Below are 12,022 nucleotides of genomic sequence, written 5' to 3'. Positions count from 1 at the left end.
GGAGAGCAGTAGGAGCAGGAGGAGAGACATATGATTGGAGAGCAGTAGAGCAGAGAGAGAGACGTATGACTGGAGAGCAGTAGAGCAGAGAGAGAGACGTATGATTGGAGAGCAGTAGGAGCAGAGAGAGAGAGACGTATGATTGGAGAGCAGTAGGAGCAGGGGGAGAGACGTATGATTGGAGAGCAGTAGGAGCAGTAGGAGAGACGTATGATTGGAGAGCAGTAGGAGCAGAGAGAGAGACGTATGATTGGAGAGCAGTAGGAGCAGGAGGAGAGACATATGATTGGAGAGCAGTAGAGCAGAGAGAGAGACGTATGATTGGAGAGCAGTAGGAGCAGGGGAGAGACGTATGATTGGAGAGCAGTAGGAGCAGTAGGAGAGACGTATGATTGGAGAGCAGTAGGAGCAGGGGAGAGACGTATGATTGGAGAGCAGTAGGAGCAGGAGAGAGATGTATGATTGGAGAGCAGTAGAGCAGAGAGAGAGACGTATGACTGGAGAGCAGTAGGAGCAGGAGAGAGACGTATGATTGGAGAGCAGTAGGAGCAGAGAAAGAGACGTATGATTGGAGAGCAGTAGGAGCAGGGGAGAGACGTATGATTGGAGAGCAGTAGAGCAGAGAGAGAGACGTATGACTGGAGAGCAGTAGAGCAGAGAAAGAGACGTATGGTTGGAGAGCAGTAGAGCAGAGAGAGAGACGTATGATTGGAGAGCAGTAGGAGCAGGGGAGAGACGTATGATTGGACAGCAGTAGGAGCAGGGGAGAGACGTATGATTGGAGAGCAGTAGGAGCAGAGAGAGAGATGTATGATTGGAGAGCAGTAGGAGCAGAGAGAGAGAGACGTATGATTGGAGAGCAGTAGAAGCAGTAGGAGAGACGTATGATTGGAGAGCAGAAGGAGCAGGGGGAGAGACGTATGATTGGAGAGCAGTAGGAGCAGGGGAGCGACGTATGATTGGAGAGCAGTAGAGCAGAGAGAGAGACGTATGACTGGAGAGCAGTAGAGCAGAGAGAGAGACGTATGATTGGAGAGCAGTAGGAGCAGAGAGAGAGACGTATGATTGGAGAGCAGTAGGGAGTACAAGAAGTAGGCATTTGAAACATGTGAATGGGGTGTGAAGGGTTAAATCCGTAGCAAGAGGCGGTGCTTCAAGGAAGTAGGGATACATTTCTACAGGAACCCCTACAGGAAGTGCTGGGGGAACTCCTGATGGACTCGTGCTTTAGTGTTTACTCACTGAAATCATGTACAGAAATAGATATAGGCAGTTTCAATTGATCTCCTGTTTACATTATTTGACTGAATAAAAAGGAGAAAATGATACTATTGGCTAACAAATACAGGAGATGAGAGTTTAGGGGTTGCTGGCTGAAGGGGTCAAAGGGCATATAGTGGGAGGCTCCTGGGCCATAAGGTTGAGGTCAGGGGTCAACAGATGATATCAGTTCACTCAAACCGCGATGCCTCTTTGTGAAGAAATTGTGCAAAAAAATAATAATAATTGTGGACTTTGACACCAAATAGTTATTTATAGTTATTTGATTAGTAAGGATTTGATCTGTTCAATTGTTTATGTAACGAAAGAAGCTGGGAGCTGCAAATTATTATTACTTTATAGAAAGTGTATTTATCAACATCTGGGTCACTGACACGTACTACTACAACAACAACAACAACAACAACAACAACACACACACACACACACACACACACACACACACACACACACACTGATAGAAGGAATGTTTAGTCCATTGAAATTACATTGAATTGAGATCAAGTTAACCTGTATATTTGATCTCCAATTTATTTGGGTTGAGCCTTGCAGCGTGCCTCCCACTGAGGCAATAGTTTGAAACTCCATGTGGTGTGTGTGTGTGTGTGTGTGTGTGTGTGTGTGTGTGTGTGTGTGTGTGTGTGTGTGTGTGTGTGTGTGTGTGTGTGTGTGTGTGTGTGATGGGACAGGGATGGTCACCATGGAGCTGACCGGGTGGGGGTGTTTGTTGATGAACAACATTCCATTTTGTCCGTGTGTGTGTGTGTGTGTGTGTGTGGGTGTGTGTGCGTGCGTGCGTGCGTGCGTGCGTGCGTGTGTGTGTGCGTGCGTGCATGCGTGCGTGCGTGTGTGTGTGTGTGTGTGTGTGTCAGGTAAACAGAAGCCATATAAAGCCTGGCTATCTCCTCTGTTTCACTGTGCAGTGACAAGCAGACACACACACACACACACACACACACACACACACACACACACACACACACACACACACACACACACACAGATAATCGCTGACCCCAGGCCAGTTAGCAACCTCTCTCTAATCCTCCCACTCCTGAAAAAGAACACTGATTCAGGACCAGACCAGGTGAGATGTTCACATGTTTTGAGAAGCTTTGACACCAAAACGAACCATAAAGAGCTGTAAAGCTGACAAACATGTCGGAGGCCGAGTCTGAGTCTGAGGCGGGGAAACAAACCACTGGTGCTGCTGTTGATGTTACTGTAAACACAAAATTGTGTCAGTGGCAAGAAGATTAAGATTATGTTACCAAATAGGAAATACCATCAAGCACCAGGCAAATGTTGGTTAATTTACAGTACAATGAACTGCAACTTTATTTTTTGCCCGTGACCAAACAATGTCTTCAGTGTCGTCTGCAGTACAATAAATCACATGTAGCATCGTAGTCCTACAATAAAACAAAGGCACGGCCACAAAACGTCACTTTGTTGCGTTTTGTTGCGGAGGTTGTCTACAGAGGGACAAAGGATCTTTTGTTAAGATTTGCGTCAGGGCTGGAAAGTTTCTTCCCTCTACTACAGCCACTTTGACGACTAGCCAGCCATCAGTCTGAGGTCCAGTTCTAGAAGCCACTTTGACGGCTAGCCAGCCATCAGTCTGAGGTGCTGTTCTAGAAGCCACTTTGACGACTAGCCAGCCATCAGTCTGAGGTGCTGTTCTAGAAGCCACTTTGACGGCTAGCCAGCCATCAATCTGAGGTCCAGTTCTATAAGCCATTTTGACGGCTAGCCAGCCATCAATCTGAGGTCCAGTTCTATAAGCCACTTTGACGACTAGCCAGCCATCAGTCTGAGGTCCTGTTCTAGAAGCTACTTTGACGGCTAGCCAGCCATCAGTCTGAGGTCCTGTTCTAGAAGCTACTTTGACGGCTAGCCAACCATCAATCTGAGGTCCAGTTCTAGAAGCCACTTTGACGGGTAGCCAGCCATCAGTCTGAGGTCCAGTTCTAGAAGCCACTTTAACGACTAGCCAGCCATCAGTCTGAGGTCCAGTTCTATAAGCCACTTTGACGACTAGCCAGCCATCAGTCTGAGGTCCAGTTCTAGAAGCCACTTTGACGGCTAGCCAGCCATCAGTCTGAGGTCCAGTTCTATAAGCCATTTTGACGGCTAGCCAGCCATCAGTCTGAGGTCCAGTTCTAGAAGCCACTTTGACGACTAGCCAGCCATCAGTCTGAGGTGCTGTTCTAGAAGCTAACTTGACGGCTAGCTAGCCATCAGTCTGAGGTCCTGTTCTAGAAGCTAACTTGATGGCTAGCCAGCCATCAGTCTGAGGTGCTGTTCTAGAAGCTAACTTGACGGCTAGCCAGCCATCAGTCTGAGGTCCTGTTCTAGAAGCTAACTTGACGACTAGCCAGCCATCAGTCTGAGGTCCAGTTCTAGAAGCCACTTTGACGGCTAGCCAGCCATCAGTCTGAGGTGCTGTTCTAGAAGCTACTTTGACGGCTAGCCAACCATCAATCTGAGGTCCAGTTCTATAAGCCATTTTGACGGCTAGCCAGCCATCAGTCTGAGGTCCAGGTCTAGAAGCCACTTTGACGACTAGCCAGCCATCAGTCTGAGGTGCTGTTCTATAAGCTAACTTGACGGCTAGCCAGCCATCAGTCTGAGGTCCTGTTCTAGAAGCTAACTTGACGGCTAGCCAGCCATCAGTCTAAGGTCCTGTTCTAGAAGCTAACTTGATGACTAGCCAGCCATCAGTCTGAGGTGCTGTTCTAGAAGCTAACTTGACGGCTAGCCAGCCATCAGTCTGAGGTCCAGTTCTAGAAGCCACTTTGATGCCAGCCATCAGTCTGAGGTCCTGTTCTAGAAGCTAACTTGACGGCTAGCCAGACATCAGTCTGAGGTGCTGTTCTAGAAGCCACTTTGACGACTAGCCAGCCATCAGTCTGAGGTCCAGTTCTAGAAGCTACTTTGACGGCTAGCCAGCCATCAGTCTGAGATCCAGTTCTAGAAGCTACTTTGATGACTAGCCAGCCATCAGTCTGAGGTCCTGTTCTAGAAGCTACTTTGATGACTAGCCAGCCATCAGTCTGAGGTCCTGTTCTAGAAGCCACTTTGACGGCTAGCCAGCCATCAGTCTGAGGTCCAGTTCTATTCTAAAAGTGTAACTACAGTAGCAGGTCAAAGGTGAAGGGGTTGTAGTCGTTTGTGTGGCCCAGCTGGCCAAAATAGATCATTTCACGCCATGCTCCATTTGAAACTCCGACTCAGCAGTCAGTTTTAAGTTTCAAAGTAAACGTCTTGTGACATTATGCACAATCACACGTGGAAGTTGCCCACTACTACAACCAGTCTTCTGCGGTGTTTTTCTAAGCAGCTCCACCCCTACGTAACCGCCCACTTTGGACAGCTACAGTTCCCAGCTGCAGCTTGTCTTTTCCTCCGCCCACATTTTTGTTCACTAACCTATAGTCTGAAACCACCTCACTCAATGTTAGTGTATGTGTTGCTGTTTCTTTTCCTGATGAATTGAGCCTGTGTGTCTTGGTATGTACTGGCAAAGTAGTTCCATGATGCCGCTTCAAAAAACCTCTGCACAATGTCACGTTCCTTTCTAAAACACAGACTTTTCCCCCCATGGGAAAAGATTAATAATGGGTAGCCGGGTTTCAAGACTTCCTGTATGTTATAGCAAATTGGTGTGTTTCCGATCCAAAACTCAGTGGTGTGTCTCCACCAACTCATTGGCAAATGTGGGTTTTTGTTCAGTATGAATCAACAGCACTGTTGGTGTTTTTAGCCCCCAGCTATTTGACATGAGGAACCGGCTACACTGGCTCTGCTCAGGAGCAGCACACTGTGTTCTGTCAGTGGCACAAGCACACACATGCTGACAGACAGACAGACAGACAGACAGACAGACAGACAGACAGACAGACAGACAGACAGACAGACAGACAGACAGACAGACAGACAGACAGACTGTCAGACAGACAGACAGACAGACAGACAGACAGACAGACAGACAGACAGACAGACAGACAGACAGATAGATAGATAGATAGATAGTTAGATAGATAGATAGATAGATAGAAAGAACCCAGATATTGTAAATATCCACCTTTATGAATGAGAGTTTGCAATTAATTAAGTTATTGAGAAGAGAATGTAAACATTGCCATTGATGTCCATTATAGTGTTATATCTGGCTAGTTGTTTTGTGGTGTCATCTTTCATCCTGCATCCATCACCACTACAGACAATTGTTCTTTGAACGTTATACAGCAGAAATAATTATATAATAATAATATAATTATTCTAAATCGTAAATATATGAGGCTCCTCCCACACATCTATACTTGCAAATCTTTATTTGCAGTAGACCTTTTTCAAACCAGTCAGCAAAAATGTTGCAATACTGTAAATTGAGATTTGCAAGTATGTTGTGCAGGAGCCTCATTTATTAGCTGTGACCAGCAGCTCTATAGGTCAGTCTGTCGCTCGGTCCACACAAAGTTCACCCCCTTGTGTGCGTGTGTGTGTGTGTGTGTGTGTGTGTCTGTGTGTGTGTCTGTGTGTGTGTGTGTGTGTGTGTGTGTGTGTGTGTGTGTGTGTGTGTGTGTGTGTGTGTGTGTGTGTGTGTGTGCGTGTGTGCGTGTGTGTGTGTGTGTGTGTGTGTGTGTGTGTGTGTGTGTGTGTGTGTGTCCCATATCCCATGGGATAGAGACATTTGAAATATTTGGTATGTGACAGACAGACAGTGATACAGTGTCATGCTGTAACTGAATCTGACTAAAAGACACACACACACACACACACACACACACACACACACACACACACACACACACACCCACACACACACACACCAGAAAGAGACACACATATGTACATGGATCACATCATAGCCTAACAGCGCTTCTACATATTGCTGCTGTCGGGTTAATAGCAAAACCAATGTTGGCGGATTTTATGTTTTCAGCTTTCAGAACTTTTGGGAGCTACAAGGTTTTCAGCCACAAAAGCGTTTGAAGGAGCCTGCTAACAGCATTGTTAGCATGTTGCTAAAGCTCGGCGTTGTAGAGACAGACATTGTTAAGTTAGTGAACAGCACTTTTAGTCATGAGGCCTAATGGTTAGACAGATCATCCATTAACATTGATTAGATTCATGTGTATTTGGTGTTTTATTGTTTCTTTTTTTTCTTTAACTAATTTTATTGTAAGCGTTGTTGTAGATGTTTATCTATAACCTTGTTACAGTAATGTAATAAATCTGACTTTGCAACCTTGTTACAGAAATGTTATAAATCTGACTTTGCAACCTTGTTACAGAAATGTAATAAATCTGACTTTGCAACCTTGTTACAGAAATGTAATAAATCTGACTTTGCAACCTTGTTACAGAAATGTTATAAATCTGACTTTGCAACCTTGTTACAGTAATGTAATAAATCTGACTTTGCAACCTTGTTACAGAAATGTTATAAATCTGACTTCGTAACCTTGTTACAGTAATGTAATACAGTGAATCTGACTTTGTAACCTTGTTACAGTAATGTAATAAATCTGACTTTGCAACCTTGTTACAGAAATGTTATAAATCTGACTTTGCAACCTTGTTACAGAAATGTAATAAATCTGACTTCGTAACCTTGTTACAGTAATGCAATAAATCTGACTTCGTAACCTTGTTACAGTAATGCAATAAATCTGACTTCGTAACCTTGTTACAGTAATGCAATAAATACAACACAGCAACTTGTGTAATCTGAACCCAACAGCATTCTGATTACTTTGACCATCGGGTAGTGTGTCCGGCCATCATAGTCATTCACAGCATCAGCTAAACGGAAATGTGAGTGAGTGAGTGAGTGAGTGAGTGAGCGAGCGAGCAAGCGAGTGAGTGAGTGAGTGAGTGAGTGAGTGAGTGAGTGAGTGAGTGAGTGAGTGAGTGAGCGAGCGAGTGAGTGAGTGAGACAGTGAGTGACTGACTGACTGACGGGCCCTACACACCAACATGGGCGGTGAGCAATGTACTCACTATCGCCCAGTCAGCCCTGCCCCGCTGCTACAGCGTGGTTGGCTGCCTTGCTGTATTTCCGTCTTCAATTGATCGATTTCGAAATGGCCCCTCCTTCCATCGCTGCCATCTTGTCGCTCACCAGCTTGCAAAGCATGCTGGGATACCTGGCGCCAGGACATCGCAAGCGACAAGACAAGAGGAGGGGCCAAAACCGAAATAGACCAATTGAAGACGGAAATACAGCAAGGCAGCCAACCAAGCTGCAGCAGCGGGGCAGGGCTTGACAGGGCGAGTGCGAGTACATGCGAGTTTATCGCGTTTGGTGAGAAGGGGGTCTGAGACAGTGAGTGAGTGAGTGAGTGAGTGAGTGTGTGTGTGTGTGAGTGAGTGAGTGAGTGAGTGAGTGAGTGAGTGTGTGTGTGTGTGTGTGTGTGTGTGTGTGTGTGTGTGTGTGTGTGTGTGTGTGTGTGTGTGTGTGTGTGTGAATGAGTGAGTGAGTGAGTGAGTGTGTGTGTGTGTGTGTGTGTGAGTGTGTGTGTGTGTGTGTGTGTGTGTGTGTGTGTGTGTGTGTGAGTGAGTGAGTGAGTGAGTGAGTGTGTGTGTGTGTGTGTGTGTGTGTGTGTGTGTGTGTGTGTGTGTGTGTGTGTGTGTGTGTGTGTGTGTGTGTGTGAGAGTGAGTGAGTGAGTGAGACAGTGAGTGAGTGAGTGAGTGAAGTGCGGTATGTGCGACCAAGTAAGCACTGAGGTGTAAAAGTATGCCGCTCAATCCAAAAGACACACACACCCATGCATGTCCCTTTCACACCTCATATTAAATAGCCATCATCCCTCTGTGAATCTTTTCTGGCTAACCAGCAGAATGAACGGCACAGAGGCAAGAACAGCTTCATGTTCCCTGACATGTTTTCGTGTGAAGATGGAACTAGTTTGTTGTGAGACAGATATACTTTATTCCAAAGGTATTAAAAAATAATCTTTTCAATTGCTAAAAACGCCTATTCTAAATGTGCCTTCTGTCTCTGAACCAACTGACTGATCCCTCAAATCAGTTTTCAAAGAGCATAAATAAACACATCCACTAAGACAACCATTAAGACCTGTCCTACAATAGCTAGTTACCGCTTTGAATGTATTTATCTGATGTCTGATCAGAATATCTCAGCCTCGTCGGCTCTAAGGTATGATTAACTTTTTACCCTCCTCCTGAAGTGACTGCAACATTTGGGTTTTAAACACGCAATCTGACCAATGATAACTCATAAATGCCGTGACGATCTGATCACCACAATAGGCAACTCATTATGTTATCCATCGCCACTGTTACTACACCATCCTTTTATTATTTTACAGCACCGTCAATTATGCTCTACCCAAAATGCAATGAACACCATCCTCCTCCATAGCTGCGGTGATGATCCTGTTGTAGGTCATGGTCCCTGAATAGCCTACATATAGACAGTGGCAGAATGCATCAACATCCTGTACCGTGTTTTATACTATGCATGTGCATTCCTGGCATCGTTGCACATTTACACTCACCGAACACGTTATTAGGGACACCTGTGCACCTGCTTCCTCATGCAATTATCCAGTCAGCCAATCATGTGGCAGCAGTGCAGTGCATACGCTCATGCAGTTTCAGGTCAGCGCTTCAGCTCATGTTCACATCAAACATCAGAATGGGGGGAAGATGAGATCTCCGTGACTTTGAGCGTGGCATGGTTGTTGGTGCCAGATGGGCTGCTTTGAGTATTTCTGAAACTGGGATTTTTACACACGGCCGTCTTCACACAGTTCACACTGTGTGTGAGTGTGGGTTCACACAGAATGGTGCCAAAAACCCAAAACATCCAGTGAGCGTCAGTTCCGTGGACGGAAACGCCTTGTTGATGAGAGGTCAGAGGAGAATGCCCAGACTGCTTGGAGCTGACTGACAGAAAGGCTAGATGTAACACAGATAACCTCTTGACATGTGGTGAGCAGAAAGGTATCTCACAATGCAGAACACAACCACCCAGCATTAGTACTTGGTGAGTGTATTTTGCCTGTTGAAATAAGTGATTCTGATCCCCAGTCCTGTTCCACCAACCCGTGTTCTCACTCCCAACCCGTGAAAAACTGACATTCGATGAGGAACCCGTGCCATCACTTCCCGAAGACAAAGTTAGCCCCTCCCATCAGACATGGACGTTGCGGGCGGTCTTGAACATAACGATTCAAGTAGGTCAAAGTGGCACTAGAGAGAGTATGGGGTGGGACTCGCAGCGTTCCTGACTTGTAACTTTCTCGTCACGAGCTGGTTCGAACCCCGACCCAAACCATAACCCTAACCCCAACCAAGTTGACCAAGTTGCGTTTGTTGCCTAAACCCGTCCAAGTTGTTTTGCTTGCCTAAACTTAACCGGCTCCCGTGAGACGTTACCGGACCGAACCGGACCGGTATAGCCACAAGTCGCGTCTCTGCAACTCGTTACCGGGCCGAGTCGCTGGTCTGAAAAATAGTTCCCCCTCCTTTATAAAGTGATGGAAAGGGGTCCTGACCAAACGTCAACATTTTGATGGTTTGGGAGTGAGAATGTGTTGGTTCCACGTGTAGGTCATCCTACACGTCCGCCATATAGGCTCACTACGCAGCTAGCATAAGGCCCCCCCAACACTGTAAAAGGCCCCACAAAGAACTTACATTGATCAGAAGTGACGACTAATCCATCGTTCCACTGGAACACCAGCAAACCTGTCACCTTGGTGAAAAAGGTTCTAAACACATCGGCTAGCAAAACATAGCCTATCCCTGGATGTCATGATGAGATTAGAATAAGTTTGGACAGAATTGCATAATTTCCCCCCGCAGCGCTGCCTTTTTTCTCTCCCCCTCTGCACGGCAGACCGACAGTTCTACGGTTATAATCCGGAGTTCATGTTTAGAAGAGGCTTATGACAGGGGCTCAAAACTACGGGTATAACAACTTTTTTTTAATCGGTCAATTGTGCCTGATTACATATAAATGAGTGGCCTTTACCCCAAAATAGTGATGGTTCTGTCATTCTGTGGTGTATTACATTTCAGATCTGACGCTTGCAGTGCGCTATAGGGGCAGAAATTGACGAGCGTCAAGTTTCGCTCCCTGTGCGCTTCGGGCTAAAGCGTTCAGTACAGCATGCATCAATGTAAATTACAGGACTACAAGTCAAGTCTGCTGACAGATGAAACAGATTGATGGTGATGGAAAAAACAAGAAGAAAACAACGTGAAAGTGAACTGCGACAACAGCAGTCAGGTAGGCGGAACATGTGTTCACTCAGTCACCACTGTTGCACTGTCAATGGTTTGTTGACAGCAACGTAACATTAAAAGTTGACTAACGCTAGCTTGCAATGCATAAATCTGTCTCTCTGTTTGTTTTCCACCAGTACCTAGCTAGATGCACAGTGCCTGCTTGCCAGCCACTTCCAAAAGGTGTGCTCTCTGTGACTACGTGATATCGTTTTTTCCGGGTTAGAGCGCCCAGCCGTCACAGCGCTCAACAGTGCCACGCTGGTCGAAAGCTCGGTAGAAAATAACGTCACCAGCACAGAATTCGGATGAAAAGAGGCATTTATGAGCAGCGTCGAGCTTTCAAACCCCGCCGTCGTGAAGCAATGAACCCTTCTGCTCAATTAGGTGGCATTGAAATGTTTCTGCGACACTTGTAAATACGTGCGTATCGCTGATTCTATTCAGCTTGGGAGCGAGAGTCGCGGGCAAGTCTACGTACGGATACGGGACTCTTGTAGGGTAGCATCGTCTACCCGGAAAGAGTCACAACGGGGCTATCCTGTGTGCTGCCTAGACGCTTTATTCCACCCGTACAACCTATATTATAACCTCTGCAGTGTTGAGTGTTTTGAAGTGTAGAAATGTGTGGATCAAAGTCGAAAGTGTTTTTTGTCTCCTTTTGTTTGAATTGTGAGTGAATGCTTGAGCTGTAGGCGTGGGGAATTTGCCATGGGAGTTGTATGGTTGTGTTGTGAGAGACACGCAGCACATCATGGGGGTGGGTGTGCAGAGACGTGCGCGCGCTTGCATTCCCCTGTCTTCTTGCACGAGCCACACATAATGAAAGCTATTTCCGTGCTGCATGATTTCATGTGTTTGGAATAGACAGTGGCAAACAGTCTCTACTAACAGACTGTTATTGTTTTGACCCCCCCCCCACTCAGGAATGAGTGATTTTAAGAGTTCTGATGAATGTAAAAAACATAATGGGGGGGGGGGGGGGGGGGGGGGACTAGAGAGAGGGAAAAACTGGAAAATGCACTCCTTTGGCTGAGCTGTGTGGCCTCCTGCTTCAGTCAAAAACATTCTCAACTGCTCCAGGAAAGGGGGCGTGGCAAACCTGCAAGCCCGCGGGCCATGCTCCCTCTCTCTCTCTCTCTCTCTCTCTCTCTCTCTCCCTCCCTCCCTCTCTCTGTCTCTCTCTCTCTCAATCCAATCAAAATGGGCTGCATAGGAAACAAACGTTTACATTGGCAAAGCGCAAGTGTAAAATAAAAACAAAAAATTAGCATAGAATTAAAGAGAGGCTAATAGAATAATTATGTAAACAGATGTGTTGCAACATTGCAATCAAATAATAATAGGGAGTAGAGTAGGTAATTAATCTCTCTCTCTCTCTCTCTCTCTCTCTCTCTCTCTCTCTCTCTCTCTCTCTCTCTCTCTCTCCCTCTCTCTCTCATTCTCTGCCTTTGGCTTGATGGAGTGATTACATAA

The sequence above is a fragment of the Poromitra crassiceps genome (assembly GCF_964638095.1).
Source record: "Poromitra crassiceps genome assembly, chromosome: 10".
Lineage (NCBI taxonomy): Eukaryota > Metazoa > Chordata > Actinopteri > Beryciformes > Melamphaidae > Poromitra > Poromitra crassiceps.
Note: the sequence above shows the minus strand (reverse complement) of the source record.